This window comes from Thamnophis elegans, chromosome 2 (genome assembly GCF_009769535.1).
Source record: "Thamnophis elegans isolate rThaEle1 chromosome 2, rThaEle1.pri, whole genome shotgun sequence".
Taxonomy (NCBI): domain Eukaryota; kingdom Metazoa; phylum Chordata; class Lepidosauria; order Squamata; family Colubridae; genus Thamnophis; species Thamnophis elegans.
Window position 1 is genome coordinate 63124727 of NC_045542.1, and position 16014 is coordinate 63140740.

General features: G+C 39.8%; 1 long non-coding RNA gene across 2 annotated transcripts; it reads right to left on the minus strand.

Annotated features, from left to right (window-relative positions):
- Nucleotides 1-1183: 1183 nt before the first annotated feature.
- On the minus strand, nt 1184-3191 carry LOC116503996. Of its 2 annotated transcripts, none has more exons than XR_004254758.1 (2): nt 2921-3191; nt 1184-1722 (listed from the first exon to the last, which is right to left on the minus strand). It is a non-coding gene; the product is annotated as an uncharacterized LOC116503996 (long non-coding RNA). The 2 variants fall into 2 exon arrangements; XR_004254759.1 differs by having other exon boundaries at nt 1184-2225.
- Nucleotides 3192-16014: the final 12823 nt, after the last annotated feature.

A 16014-nucleotide genomic window follows, 5' to 3' on the forward strand; every position in this document is an offset into this window, starting at 1 on the left:
ATAATCTAGTTCTTCATCTCAGAGAATGAAAAATAGATTATCCCAGTAGTTATGCTCAAAGCCTGATTTTAAATATAGATCCTTTAGCTCAGTGGTCACCAACTGGTGGTCCGTGAGAAAATTTTGGTGGTCCGCAGAAATATTATTAGCATTTTTTATATTGCACTAAATCAGGGGTCCTCAAACTATGGCCCCTGGACCAGATACATGCAATGAACATATGTGTTGCTATAGAGAGAGTCTCCCTTGGGGAGTTAGAGGTGGAGGGGAGAAATTCTGATTTGGGGTCTGCTTCAGCCTCCTGGTGCTGGAGGGAAGTGCCACTGGTAGCAAAGAGCTGGAGCGGCTCATTCCAGTGGGATTGGAACTGACTGACCATCTCAGCCTGATGACCCTTCAGGCCTTGCTCTCCCCAAGTTCTCCCTCTGCGGAAAGCCTATGTTCATAGCCCTCAGTGAGTGCTTCTGCTAAGCCTCCTTAACGGTCAGATCCAATTTGAACTGAGCTAGCTGCTTTGCCAATTCTTTCTCATGGTGACTGCTTAGCTCGAACAACTGCTTCCTGTTAGGGCCTTAAGGTGGCTGAGAGGGCAGGTGAGGAGTGGCTGGGAGGGGAGGGACAAGCAGAAGTTGGTGAAGCGCCCTGTGATGTGAGTGGCATCGAGTTGGCCATGCCCACCCAGTCACATGCCCACTTAGCCACGCCCACCCACCCTGTCATTAGGGAGATCACATTAGTGGCTTGCAGGATTTAAAATTATGAATTTAGTGGTCCATGAGGTCTGAAAGGTTGATGACCCCTGCTTTAGCTCTCCATGTTTAGCAAAACACATGGAATATTTTCATTGATTCTGTTTGCATGTCACAAGGAACCTTCGCCAAATTGTTTGTGCCATTGTTTACCATCCAGATTCCTGCAACTCAAGACTCCTACAACAGGGTCAGCATTTACTGGATCCCCAACCTTGGCTGGTTTTGAAGAACTAAGCAGTCGAACGATTCTGTGCATATAATTCAGACAAGAGACCAGGAGTGGGTTCCAGCTTCTTTTACTGCTGGTTCGCTCAAGGATGTGCTTCACACATGCACATGCTTGCACAGAAGTAAAAAAAACTGGTCCAAACCAGTCAGAACCCATCTCTGCAGAAGACCACTAAGAAATTAAAAGTCTGAGGCTGAGAATAGAAAGTTGAAGGGAAACTGCTTTATTGTTGCCAAGAAAACTACAATCACTCCTTCATGTTAGGGCAGGGTACTTAATAATTTAAACCATTTCTCTTCTTTTGGAAATATTTGTTCTAAGTTCCTCCTAGGTCTCCAGGCATTTTCTTTCTTACTGTTGATACTGGAAGTGATGATATGTCTGGAAGATCACAAATAGATTTTGTTTTTCCTTGGCTTAAATTTCGCTGGGGTGGGGATGGCTGAAGTTGGTAGGACAACGATGCAAAATGGGTAGAGGCCCGATAAATAGCTGAAGGCAGGATTTTTTGTTCTCACCATCCCAAAATCTGGGGAATTTGGTTTTTTTTTTATGTTTATCATTCTAAAATTTATTTGAACCTATGCTCCGTTTGTTTCCCATTTCAAAATTGAAAATTAGCAGTGCTGTTTAAAGGACTGCAAAAAGGGAGTGTCAAGGGCACTGGGGAAAAACAATTGCCTATTTCAACAGGAGGATGGAGATTTATCAACCCATTCTTCAGAAATCACATCAAGGGACCTGTTCAAAAGAAGCAGAAGAGGTCCTCTTTTTATTTTAAAAGTACCATTTCCAACATTGTTCAGCACTACTTTCTTTATTATGAAACTTCAGTGATTCAGCTTTACTGGTGTGTTACACTGTACTTCCACCATGTATCTAACCCAGCGGGCTAGAGAATTCTGAGAGTTGAAGTCCACAAGTCTTAAAGTTGCCAAGTTTGAAGATCTCTGCTTTAACCCATTAGGGACTCTGTCTCTCCTGTCTGGATTGATCCAATTCCATTCATATCGAAGTAGAGCCTTTGATCAGGAATCATCCCATGCTGCCTCTAGTTTAGAATGCCCTAAATCAAGAAAAACCCTGTCATACCATAAGAGGTCCCATCCATTAAGACGCTCTGCAGCCCATTGATTTGTGTCAGCAGAGTCAGGAAGTCAGGCTGCTGCTGCTTTCCCAGTGTGGGTTTAGGAGTGACTGACACATGAGAGGCTCCAGCAAACAAGGGGGAGGGAAGGGCTGGCCTGGAAGTGGAAGTTAAAGTTTCACACAATCAGTAAACAGAATTCCTCCTGAAAGGCTGCAGACAAACTCTCAGCTGCCTGGGCCAAGTAGTGATGTCACAGTAGGCCGAGGGTCTGGCTGGCCTTCCGTGTACCTAATTTTCCCTTATATGGGCAGAGAGAACAATTGGACTTCTGGCAGGCAAATCAATAGAACCAGATGGTGGGCTCCCAATTAGAGATTAGGCGCATTCCAATCCAGCACAAATAGACCATCAATCATACAGGAGGGAGGTATTTATAGTCTCTATCACATTCCTTAATTAATTCAAAATGGCCAGAGCAGAAAACACAGTTACAAAAAACAACTATTTCTTAAGGAACTCTGGTCTTCCTTTGGCAAAGATGCATTCCTCTCTCAGAGGGAAAGGAATTGAGAAGCCACAACACAGATGTTGGCTGGATTGCTCCATAGTGGTTGAGGGAGGGACAAAAAGGGAGCCCCTGCACTGTTCTTTGAGTAAGGAAAGAGATTGCTAAATCCAGTCTGAGTTTCTTCAAAGAGATCAGGCAAATCCATCTGGATTACACCTACACTGAATGTTTGGGTTGCTCCCAGATGTGGTGAATGCTCTTCTGATTTTTATGGCTGGTCTATGCAAGCAGTTTGCCCCAGTGTGAGCAGAAATGCACAACTTCGTGCTCTATTCACCCACCTCTCTGAGCCCACTTGGAAGGTAGCCGCTCCTCTTTTCCTGCTAGGCACCAAAAATAGCTTTTTCCAAATTGTTCTGGAAGCAGTGTAGTCGGGTTTGCTTGCTGCACTTCATTTCATGTTTTGCTCAAATCGGCACCTTTGTGCTGTGGCAAGATTGCCCTCTTCTCTGTGGTCACAGCACTTTAAAAAAAAAAACGTTTACCAGTAGAGCAGTGAAAAGGGGCCCGGGGGTTATTTGCAAGTTCATGGACAGAACAAAGAAGGCTGACTTTTACTCCTCCTTTTGTTAAATGAGTGAAACTAACAAGGGAAACTCCTATCTTTCCCTTCTAAGGCAAATGAAAAAGTTAGATATTCAAATACATGAGAAAGAAATGATCAACCACTGGGGGTGGGGGGTATTTGTTTATAACTAATCCACCAGTCTGCCCTAGATGGAAAGGTGTTGGGCAAGAGGACAATCTACCAAGCAGCTCTTACAAAAAAGTCTATCAATGGGTACTCTATGTCCTCAAAAGCTCAACTGTGAAAAGAAAACAACAGGAGCTTGGTCTCCCAGCATGGATGGGAAGGGTAAGTCAAAAAAACAACAACCAGGAATCTGCCAGTCTGGGGCTTTGGTAAATAACAGGCCAGCCTAAGACTATCAGGTGATTGCCATGGATCACGCAGAAGAGTTGAAATCCAGAAGGGGAGTTCTTAAACCAGCTTCATTTCCATATGTTTTACACAAGGGAATCAAACAACAACATAATTTCCACATTACTTCAGATCCTTAAATCTAGCCTTTTTAGAATACATAGTTTGACTGTAACCACTCCACACTATAGCCACTTAAATCCTAAAATCTTCTGGCAATTCACCAAGTCTTAGAGCAAGCTGATCTTTTGACATCCCAGAGTGCTCTGCACATACCAGACACCTTGGGTTCCTCTCTTATTGAATTGCAGCATCAACAACTGTCTCCTTCAGCTATGCCACAATTTCTTTTAGCGTATTAGTCTGTATATGCTCCTTCAATCTTGCTATATATTTTTTGCACTATCTACAAAATAACAGGAAATGTCATGTGCATTCCCAGTGTTTCCACAAGATGAATGTCTTTAGACTGAGATATCATAAACAGCAAGATTATTCAGAATTGCAAGAAAACAGGAATTGTCTTGAGTGATCATTTGACTAGTAAAATTGCAGGTTTGAGATATACATTCTTATGCAGGATACAGTACTACTTTCACATGGATGCAGGCAGCAGAATAAATGAAAAAGTATAGGGGGGTAGATCTTGGACACATTCCTGCTCATTCTGTGAAAAATATCTCACAATATTCAGTTTAAATACAGGGGGAAAGACTATCTGATCTGCAATCACGCCAAATTCTCTCATGATTTGCTACATGGCCTCAGGAAAATGTCTGTGGAGATTCTCAGTCATCCAGGTCATAGTTGTCTCAAAAGTGCTTTCTTCCTTCAAAAGACAACTGGACCATCTTTTTTTTTTCTTGAGGAGGAAGAAAAAAATGTTTTGCTTCTATCCAATAAGTTTCTTGAATGAATCCAGAGCTGATAAAGCTTCTTGGATAAGAAACAAAATGTTTTCTTCTTCTTCCTCCTCAAGGAAGAAACAGTCCAGTTGCCTTTTGAAAAAAAAAAAGCACCTTCAAAATGGCCTCAGATAGATGTCATGTGTCAGAACATCACATACCTGAACCAGATTCATGACTGTGTAATTCCAACTATAATTCTTGGTATTGCTCTTTCCATCTCAGTGAAGATATGGGACAATCAGAGAGAGATCAGTTATTTATTTGGTTACTTAAAATATGTTTGTCCCTATTTTCTGCTCTAAAATGTGTAAAATATTTTTATTTTGCCTTCTGACACACAAGGCAAACTGATTTTTGGGGGGGACAGGGGGCTCTTGCTTTTTGAAAAAACACCCTTGCTCCTGATGAGCTTGCTCTTTGTCTTCCCTGAAATCATTTTGGGATGAGGCAGAGATCTCATTTTTTTAAATTCAGTTAGTTTTGTACGTATTTTGATGATTTGTTTATGTACAGAATTTCTATTCTACCTTTCTGTTCAAGAGACCTTCAAAGCAGCTGACAGTAATAATTATATTTCTTCTTCTTCTTCTTCTTCTTCTTCTTCTTCTTCTTCTTCTTCTTCTTCTTCTTCTTCTTCTTCTTCTTCTTCTTCTTCTGCCATATCTGTCATCGGATGTTGGTGATCATGTTGGCAATCCTATTTTTGTCAACAGCCACATAAAAAAGTGCTGCTGAGTTTTTTCCAAACCATTCCCTTAGGTTTTGAAGCCATGATGTTCTTCTTCTGCCTGGACCTTGTTTGCCTTCAATCTTTCCCTGGAGGATTAAGTGAAGGATGCTGGGTGTCGCATCACATGTCTAAAATATTCTAACTTTTGGTTTTTAATGGCTTTAATTATGTGCATGTGTGTGTAAATAAAAAGTAAACACAGAAAAATCTGATTAAAAACAGAAGTGATGTTAATTTCTTTAAACTGATAAAGCTTGACTAAGAACAAAACCCTGCCATTTTTCCTAAAAGCAAAAGAGGTGGGGATTGAATGCAATGCCTGTGGAAGCACATTCCATCATTCGGGAGCAATGAGAAGTTCCTCTCCCATGTGTCTCATAAACAGCCTCCGGAAACTGAAGGCCTTGTTAAGATTTTAAAGTTTCAGATGTTGTAAGAAGCCACTCACATAGACAGATTCCAAGAAATTTAGGACTGCAAAAGTGAATCCCAACATTTTAAATTGTGCCTGGAGAAGAAATGAGAACTTGTGCAGTTTTTTCCCAACATGTACATAATATGTTTTGCAGCATCATATATCAGTTAGCAATTTGGCTGCCACATTTTCACCTGCCACTCTCCTCATTGTGGTAGTCAAGTCAGGTTTAGATTAACTGTTATCAGATCTGAGCAACGCAGGAATGGCCTGCCATTCTAAGATGTAACTGACAAACACACTGCTTGCTACTGCTATCACCGAATCTAGAGATAACTGAGCATCAAGGCAGATGGAGGCTGTGGTGAGAGAACTTTCACCCAGCTTTGATCTTTACTTGGACTGTGAAATCCTTGTAACAAGGCCACCCATTATAACAGATATAAAATGCAACAACTGGCAAATTCTAACAACCACCAAAATATCTCAGTTATGTTGCATTGATTGTTAATAGGTCTCTGAATGCAATGTGAATTGCTGGTTTGTTCTATAAAGCCCTACATGGTTTAACACCAAAGTACTCTCAGGAGTCAGGACCATCTTTTCTTAAAATTGTCAATCCGTTCTCTACATTATGAACCATGGTGGTGCAGTGGTTAGAGTGCAATACTCAGGCTACTTCTGCTGATCATCGGCTGCCAGCAGTTTGGCAGATCGAATCTCACCAGGCTCAAGGTTGACTCAGCCTTCTATCCTTCTGAGGTGGGTAAAATGAGGACCCAGATTGTTGGGGGAAATATGCTGACACTGTAAACCACTTAGAGGGCTGTAAAGCACTATGAAGTGAAATATAAATCTAAGTGCTATTGCTATTTATTGAGAATAAAATTGCCAATCCATTCTGTACATTTATTGAGCTCATATTTTTACAAAATAAGGAGAGCCGAATTCACGAAACTGTTCTTTGGGTCACGCCTTTGACATTATGGAACAACTTTCTTCCAATGTCACATTAACATGATGGTCTTCTGGAAAGCATTAGGACCAAGTTATTTTGGAGGGTCTTCAGTGGTTGAGGATTGCTTGCTGATGGTTAATATTGGTGAATCGGAGCTTCTTGTCTGATTATAGAGTGTTACACTTTCTCATTTTAATTATATTATTTAAAAGTACTAATTTAATTTTTGTTAGAATGTACCATTTATTTATTAATATTTGTTCATGAAAGCCTTTTCTGTTTAGACTTATTTTATTGTTTGATTCTTATGGTGATACTGAAGCATGGAAATTTAAATTGTTTGGTTGCCTGCCACCATAAATCTAAATGGAACTGATGATATGTAGTTTCTAATTCTAATAATGTTCATAATAATGTCATCCGTGGGAACACTGATCAAAGGAGTAACATTCCCTGCTCAACTATTAGAGTTGATATTTAGAATGACAACTTCAAGGCCTTTATTTTTTTCCTAAGCTTTAAACTAGACTGCTGTTCAAATAGAAAGATAGTCTCCAGCAAAGTAAAATAAAGCACATGCATACTTCAGCAGTGTTCTTGTAATGGCAGAAATACAGTCTCTTTCCTTCTATTATACAACCTCCTTGCAAAATAGGACAGGAGATTAAAATAGTGAGGAATTCTGCCCACCCCCTTTCCTCTGAATGAAAGAACAACCCAGCCTGTTCTGAACCAAATTTAACTAAGCATAGAAAAACATTTCTATGCAATCTTAGTGTATGGGAGAATGATTCTTTAAAAGTGCATAAAAATCCACCAATAGCTCAATGGTTTTTTAAAATAAAAATATACATAAAAAGTGAAGAGAGGAGAGAGGTCTTGAGATATAAAAGAAAATAAAACCTTATACTGTATCAGAAAGCTGGTCTAGCCAGTACTGAGATAAGCTGCCATATAGAGGACAAGTTGGGTTTCATTCAAGTTTCTTGGCAGGTTCTTGGGTTCAAAAAGTTGGCAACGGATGCTAGGAATAGACAGAAACAACCAGGAATACACAAAACAAGAAGAAAAATGACTAGATCACTAATAAGAATGAAAGGCGATTTCTCTCTTCTGATAAGCAGCTGACAATATCTGTGGGCAGGAGAAGACTTAATGTGCCCAGGTAGATGAGAATAAGTAATGAAGTAGCAAATAAACAATTTAGTCAATTTGCAAACACAATATGGTTAGGACATGACCAGAGAGAAACAAGGAAAGAGCAGCTACCCCAACCAACTTGTGCTATTTCCTCATTAGCGGCCTATGATGGCTTCATAATACCATAAAGTCTCGTTGCTGCTATTTTTCAGCACAATGATCGGATTATTGTAAAAGATTCCATAAGGCACTAGTGGGGAAGTGGCCTTATTGTAGATTTTAAATATGCAACATAGCCAGAACTGGACTTGGTCAGACTTTGTTTTCACCTCTGAAATGTGTTTGAGCATGTGCTCAACATGGTACCCCCGGGAAGCTTTCAGATTCGGATTTTCTCAGATTTGCCAACATGACTCTCTTAATAAATTGGAACTTTGAGCAATACTTTGCCTTGGATTTACTTTTGGATGCTATTTGGAACCCTGACAAATTTATTTCTTACTTTCAGACTTTCTGGCCCCAATAAAAGAACATGTTACTAACTTCTTTAACTTAACATCTCTCACAGTAAGCTGTTATTTTGCTGAAGATTTTGCAGGGTAGCTTATCAGAAATACTTTTGGAAACCTGCAACACAACCAAGACGGGAAGAGAAAGGAAGGGCTATTTGATAAAAAGCAACTAAGGCCAGGGCACCAGGATATTGTACTGAAGCCAAGGGGCCATAGAGTTATGCAGGCAATCTGCTTATCAAGAATCAATGGTAAGAGAAGGGTGGGACAGTGTTATAGAGGGCCAGTGTGGCATTCAGACAATGTGAACACTATTCTTAGCTTTGCCATAAATCATAAGACGTAATGTTAGAAAGTCTGCCTAAAAATTCTTGTTCGGTGAAGTTTGAAGCTGGGGTCAAGAGCTGCTGCTCCAGCTACGTTTTTATGACTTCTTCATTCCTCTAAGGACTTTGAGATCTAGCTTGTAAACTATGAAATGTTCTTGCTGCCCTTGATCTTCATTTCTATATGTATCAAGGCTACTTTCAAAAAAGTGCATTTGTACAACGACATTGAGAGTTTCCATAATCAATGAGTTACATTGGTTACAACTTGATTGATTTCCATTACCCTCTGTCAGCTTTCTAGCTGATCAATAAAGACAAAGATTTGGACAAATGAAAGAAGATTGGCTTGGAAAAGAAAGTTGGAAAGATTAGCAAGGGATTGTAAGCGATGGTCTGAAAATTCCTAAATACTCTTTTTTTCCCCCCCAACTCGGTGCACAGCTACAATATTTCAATTGGGAAGTATGTTGACTAATTTAAACAGAAGATTGATTACATTGCTATTTCTCTGGATCCAAGCTTTTTGACTTCATTTAGCTACCAGAGTAAAGGTAGCTAATGGTAGTAAAAATGAATTTACTAGGCTTCACAGGATCAGAGGGAGGAAATGAGTGCAGATTTTCTTTTGCTTCTACCTACCTCTCTGTCAGATATCATGTACATCCTGCCTATGTATGTACAGCTGATGTGTAAAGACAAATTAAAGAAGACAGGATTAAAGACTGTTACAATGCTGACCTCCATGAACATGGATTGCATTGGATCTAAATATCCACTGGACAGCTTGCTACTATTTACCTGTTAGGCTGAAGACAAAACTCATCCTGTGAGAAGGCAGAGCTTCCCTGACCTTAATTAATAAACAGGGTTTCCATGTTCCTTTTTTTATTGACTCTACTGAATTATATTTAATAGCTGTCTTATGAGAATATTTAAGATAAAGTGAGAAAGAAATTTCCACTGTCTACATTTTGCATATCGGTTTGTGTATTTAAACTTAAATCAAGCTTAAATTTTGGCAATCATAAACACTTTTCTACTATGTCTGTTGAAAATACATTTTTTTTAAATCATTAAACTTTGACATAAGTATCCTGTATATTTTCAGTGTCTGGAATCCTCTTGGCCAGTTGCCTCAACAGAAGGCTGTAAATACAGATGGGGAAAATATATTTTACTGTTAGCTTGAACATTCTTGCTTTGCTCCAAACCTTGAGACAGGAATCGTGTAATTCAAGTGGAAATAGTCAACGACGTTTTGATGTCTGAAGTAAAAAATTTAAACTTTCCCCTATTACAAAAAATAATAATACAGCACAGGTATTCCTCGCTTAATGACTGGTTGCTTAGCGACTGTTTGAAGTTATCAGGGACCATCACAAGCTACTTATGACCCAGTTTCAGAGTTCCAACAGCTGCACACACATCCGCATTCACATGTCAACATTTTGGGGACTTGGCAACTGACTTATCTTTATAGCAGGGTTGCATTGTTCAGTGGTCACATGACTGTGATCTACAATTGTTTTGCCAGTTTCTGGCCTTTTCAGCTAGTTTCCATGAAAAACCCATAGAAATATATGGATACAGTTAACAACTGCTGCAAATTAGATTGTAAAATCGGGTCTGGTCATATGGATGCCTCAACTTATGACTGGTATGACTCACAGAAATTCTGGGCTCCATTATTGATGTAAGTCAAGAACTTTCTGTAATGGATTCAATAAGAAACATTTGCTGCTCTTTTGTTGTTCTACAACTAGGATACTCACCTCACCTTGCACTATCTTTGTGCAATGAATACATAGAACAAAGACAGGACTACCAGTCAGATGTTTCGCCCATGAAAATTAGCAACAGAATCTGAAGCAAAAGCGTGCTTCTCCCTTCTCCTCATGTCTTTAATCCTTTTTAAGTTGCAGAACAAGTTCAGCTAAAGGCAGCTGAAAAACAGCATCTAAAATAGCCATTTTCAACCTGTAAAATATTAAGATACAAATTAAGATACATAGCCCATTCACAATCACTTACAGTGTTGGTGATCCTTTTCCGCACCAAGTGCCGAAATGGGAGTGCACACTGGAAACCAGAAGAGCAGCCGCCCGGTGTGCATACACGTGCCAGATGGCTGCTCTTATGGTTTCCAGCACACACATGCATACCGGCCTCCTGATCTTCCGGTTTCTGGCACACATGCATGCATGAAGACCAGCTGGCCAGTGCACATGTGTGCACCAGAAACCGGAAGATCGTCTTCCCGGTGCATATATGCCCAGGATCAAGCACAAATAGGCCAGAGAAGTCAGGGGTGGATTCCGGCAGCCACTATTCCTGGTTCACCCATGGGTGCACCCCACATGCGCATGCTTGATGCCCACTGCAGTATAATAAAAATTGTTCTGCGCATGCGCAGAACTGAAAAACAAGATGGTGGTGCCTATGGCACCGCCCAGAGAACTGGTTTGGGGGCATAGCAGGCCTAGGTCGCTGCCAGTTCCAGCGACCTAGGCCGCCAAACCACTACCGGTTCGGCCAAACCAGTCCAAACCGGTAGAAACCCACCACTGAGACAAGTTGAATATGTTTTGCTTCAACAGTGAAATATCTTTATTTTAATCCAACAGGCAAAGGAGGCCTCATTTTATTTTAATTTTTAAATAGATAGCTCATCCAGAGCTGTGCGACAGAGGGAGAAATGCTGATATGATGGGAATCCTCTTAAACTTAGCGATTTCACTGGGAATGCTGAAAATGTCTTTGCAGAAATATATGCTTCCAAACCACCAGTAATAACCCTGTGGTTGGAGAGACCCTTTCTTTTGTTCAGCCTGTAAACCAGAAGCAGCTGCCTTTTTTTCTTTTTTTGGACAAAGGAAATGTTCTTTGAACCTGCTTAGATCCCAGCACTGGCAACCACCACTTCTGAAATTAGGAGTTGGCTTTGGAAACAGAATTTGCTTGAGGACAATGTGCATGAAGGGTTTGGTTTTCTTGGAAAAGAAGAAGATGAAAAGGGGGTTTCTGATTCCTTAAGAAACATCTAAAGTGGGTTTATCTAGTGCTCTATTTTTATTTCTCTTTTCATATCTGGAAATTCAATCTACTTTTGATTCCTGCCCTGGTTTTCTATTAACTCCTTCAATGAATTTGCGTCAAGAAGCAACTAGTGGGCCAGGAAAGCAGCTGTCATAAAATGGGATAAAAATCTCCTTTTTTCTAGTTCCAAAGGGAAGCAGCCACAATACTGACCGTGTGCCTCCTGCAGCAATACACTGGTCTCTATAGCCATAATTGTCAGAAGCCAGAACTGCTGTAACCTTCACTTCACCTTCCTTCATTTCCCCTTCTGAGCCTCCAGGACTCACTGGACGAGATTGTTCGCATTCCTGTTTTGTACGCCTGTCTGTCCTTGGAACAGTTGGGTCTGGGGCACTTGGCTGTCTCTTGCAATTAAAGAGAATGAGCTCCAGAGACATTGGGCCTGTGCAGACATTGTCAGACCATCAGCCCTTCCAGTGTAAAGTGGCAAAACAAGGGCAGACCTGGAATTGGAATAATGAAAAAGAATCTTCTGAGGATGTTCCCAAGGGAAGGGCAAGTTCTCTATGTCCTGTTAAAATCATGGTGGCCACTGGATGGTGGCAAAGAGTTAGAGTTGTCTGCATGCCTTCACTGCCAATGCCACCTAGTGGTCAGGTTCTTACAGATCTGGTAATGTCAAAGAGCATGAAAGGTTTCCCATATTATGCACAACACCTGATTAGAGTTGATAAGGGACAAAGGTACTCAAGGGGAGGTTGGACTTAGTTCACTAGTGATTATGTAACAATTCTAACCTGATCCCCCTTTTCACTTTCGCTTCAGGTTCCATCACTCCTTCTACTACACTAACAGATTTAAATAGAAAAATAAAAATCAATGCCCCAAAACTGGAAAATACTTGATGATGTAATCTTCTCACATATTTCTTGTTTTTTAGGGAAAAAATACTATAAAAATCTTTAAAAGAGAAACAAAGAGAAAAAACGCTGACCTTTCTTGCTGGAAAATGATAATTTAAATGACATAAAGCATCCTTTTTTCCCCTCTGTCCCTGGGTATGTGGATATCTATCTAGATAGCTGAATTGATTTTTTTTTCCTGCTCTAGTTAAGATTAAATAAAAACTTCTTTAAACCAACAAATTAGGAGGATGGAAGAAAAGAGATTTTATTAGTAATCTCTGCTATAACCGCTTAATGGGTATACACTTTGTGGCTATAACTCTAAAAAGTTCAGCGAAAACCAAAGTATTGTAATGCTTAAGAGGTCAAACTAAAATTAATGCACTAAACTCAAATTCAGTCTTATTTCAGCTAGGAAATTCATTATATGAAGCTGTCCTATCTGGGTTGTAAATCCAGACAATCACTTCCAACCTCCGCTTTCTAGGGTAGGTTGTTGAGAAGGTGGTAGATCTGAGATTTCAGAGGGCCCAGGAGGAGTTGAATTATCTGGATCTATTCCAGTCTGAGTTCAGGTTGAGATATGGCACCAACACCACACTGATTACTTCTGAGAATGACCCATGGATGGAGAGTGTGACTCACCCGATCCTATGTACTTCATTATTCATTTTCTTTCAGTACCATCAATCATGGCATCCTTCTGGACTGGCTCGGGATATGGAAGTCAGGGATACTATATTACACTGGTCCTCACATTTCCTCCAGGGATGTTTCAGTCACTGATAATTAGGGGAGATGAGTTAAGCCTAAACCTATGTTGTGGCCAAAACCTGGCTCATCTAAAGCAACAAAATCACTTTGAAGACACAACATAATTTTATTAGCACCTGAACACTGGGCTCCCAGCAAAGCCTCCTCTGTCGATGCTGAAATACAACATATCCAAACCTGCAGGACTTTAAGGGGGCAGCAAAAACAAGGCTGTTTGTCTGGGCATCTGGGTCAGAATGATTAGAGTTCCTATTTGGAAGAATGCAATACATTCATGATCCCCAATTAAATTTTGCTTTTATTTTTACCTGGCATTGCTTATTTTGTTTTGTTTTTTAATCTATTTTTGCTTAATGGCTTACTGTAGGCTACCAAGAGTTTCCATGTTCCAGTTAGGCAGCTATATAAATGGTATAAATAAGCAAATAACCAGATGATCCTCAACTATATAACTTCAATATTGACCAAACAGCAAATGGACTAAGGTTCTCTCATTGTGCCTAGAACCTGTGAAATCTAGATGGGGAAAAACAAACTTACATTCAATTCCAGTAAAATGGATATGAGTTTGGAAGCCAATGAAGTTTCTACATTTCAATGTGGTTAGAAGGGATTTGGTATGTCTCCATATTACGTGCCACTTATGTGTACATGTGGATCAGGAGCCACTGCTCAGAGTTATTCATTTCTCTTGAATGGAACTCTTGATGGGACGTGGGATGTGTAGTTATAGTCTGGTTTGTGCGGTAATTTTTAAATTTTTATGTAATGTTTAAATAGTATTTTTAATTTAATTTGTTAGCCACTTGAACCTTCTTGGGAGATTCAGCAACATATAAATTCCAAAAAAGATATGCATACTTACAGATAAGATAGCAGACCACTAGAACTGTGCCTATGTGTTCCTTCCTGCCATCAAATAACCTTCCAGATTTTTGCACCCAGATCCATTAGCCGTGCAACATTGAATCAAATCTACCTTAAAGATTGTTGCAAGGGTATTATAGATTAAAACATGGATGTCAAACTCATGCCGTCACAGTGTCATCACATGATACTTTGCAATGTTTTTTCTCTTTGCAGAGCTGGAGTGGGTGTGGCCTGCACGTGATGCATTCGGCCCACAGGTCGTCAGTTTGACACTCCTGGATTAGAACATGAGGGATACATCTAAATTGCAGAACAGTTGTGTATTACGTGCAAAAGCTTAGTAATAGTAATAGCATTTAGATATACATTGCTTCACAGTGCTTCACAGCCCTCTCTAAGTGGTTTACAGAGGCAGCATATTGCCTCCAACAATTTGGGTCCTCATTTTACCCACCTCGGAAGGATGGAAGGCTGTGTCAACCTTGAGCCTGGTGAGATAATGAACAAGTGTTCAGAATGAAGCAGTTTTTCCAGAGGCTTTTAGTTACAGAGTGCATATTAGTTCCCTGCCATGGTATCATGACCTGGAGGCATTTTATCAGGAATATGCCATCTTCAAAGACAATACCATAAAAGTAATAAGGAGGAATCCCCTTGTATCTAAGGAAGATGCTGTATCTTTTGGGATCATTGACTTTGTTGTTACATGCCTCCATGGTGTGTGTGTGTGTGTGTGTGTGTGTGTGTGTGTGTGTGTGTGTGTGTATATATATATATATATATATATATATATATATATATATATATATATATATATATATATATATATATATATGACTTTGAAAACAGTAATTGGATAGAGTTCCAAAATGCTTGCAGTCCAAGATGGAGATGGAGATGGAAAGATTGGGGAAGGGATTGGTTTTGTCCTTTGGAAGGCAAAAAACACCCCCCAAATCTAGTAAAACCACATTGGATACAATGTGATACAAAATTCTAATTTTTGTTTATGTAGTATGGCTATTAGCATCTATGAGAACAAGGGCTGGCACTTGTTTGAGCCCCAAGGTCATTATGTGTTGCTGCCTGATTGTTTGCATGTGTCTACATGCATGGTTTATTCGTACATCATGTCAGTTCTCCAAACTCTCCACACTGTTCCTTGGAAAGGTGGGGAATTTAATTCCTATTCCCCACCCAAGTGATCAGGATTGTAATTTCCCTGAAGCTAGAATGCCTGAATATGTTGTTTCTTATAGAGAATGAAATAGTGTTTCATTCAAGTAGCAATCCTGTGCTCACTTGCCTGAATAAAGTGAGACTTTCTGCTTTATTGTGTAATTGCCCTTGATACTTGTAAAATTGTGCACCATTACACTGATGTTGCAGGTAAGAATCTCAGTCTATACAACAGTCAGGTTGTTCAGCTCCAGGTCTATGATTATAACCACATGTTATGTCTAAACTGCTGAGTGTGCTATATTAAAAATCTATGTTCTATTATTATGACCTTCATTTCAAGAATTTCTATAAAACAATCCTGGTAGTTGAGATCATCTAATGTGGGAAAAGTATCAAATATCCAGATTCAAGTCAATACTTGTATCACAAACTACATTTAATGACTTCTATAAAAAATAAATCTTTCCCGAGAATGTATTAGATTAGAATGAAAATATTGCCTAGGGGCTCACATTCTGGGATAAACCCACCAACCTCTACAGGTTGATTAATATAGTTCCACTTCTCTCTTCTTTTGAAGTTGGGCAATTATTTTTTTTGCAAGAACTAACCTCCCCCCCCTCCCCCAAATGGTCATGCCTGACAAGTTTTCAAAGCATACCAAAGTCCACTTTTCTTCCAGGTCTTGGTT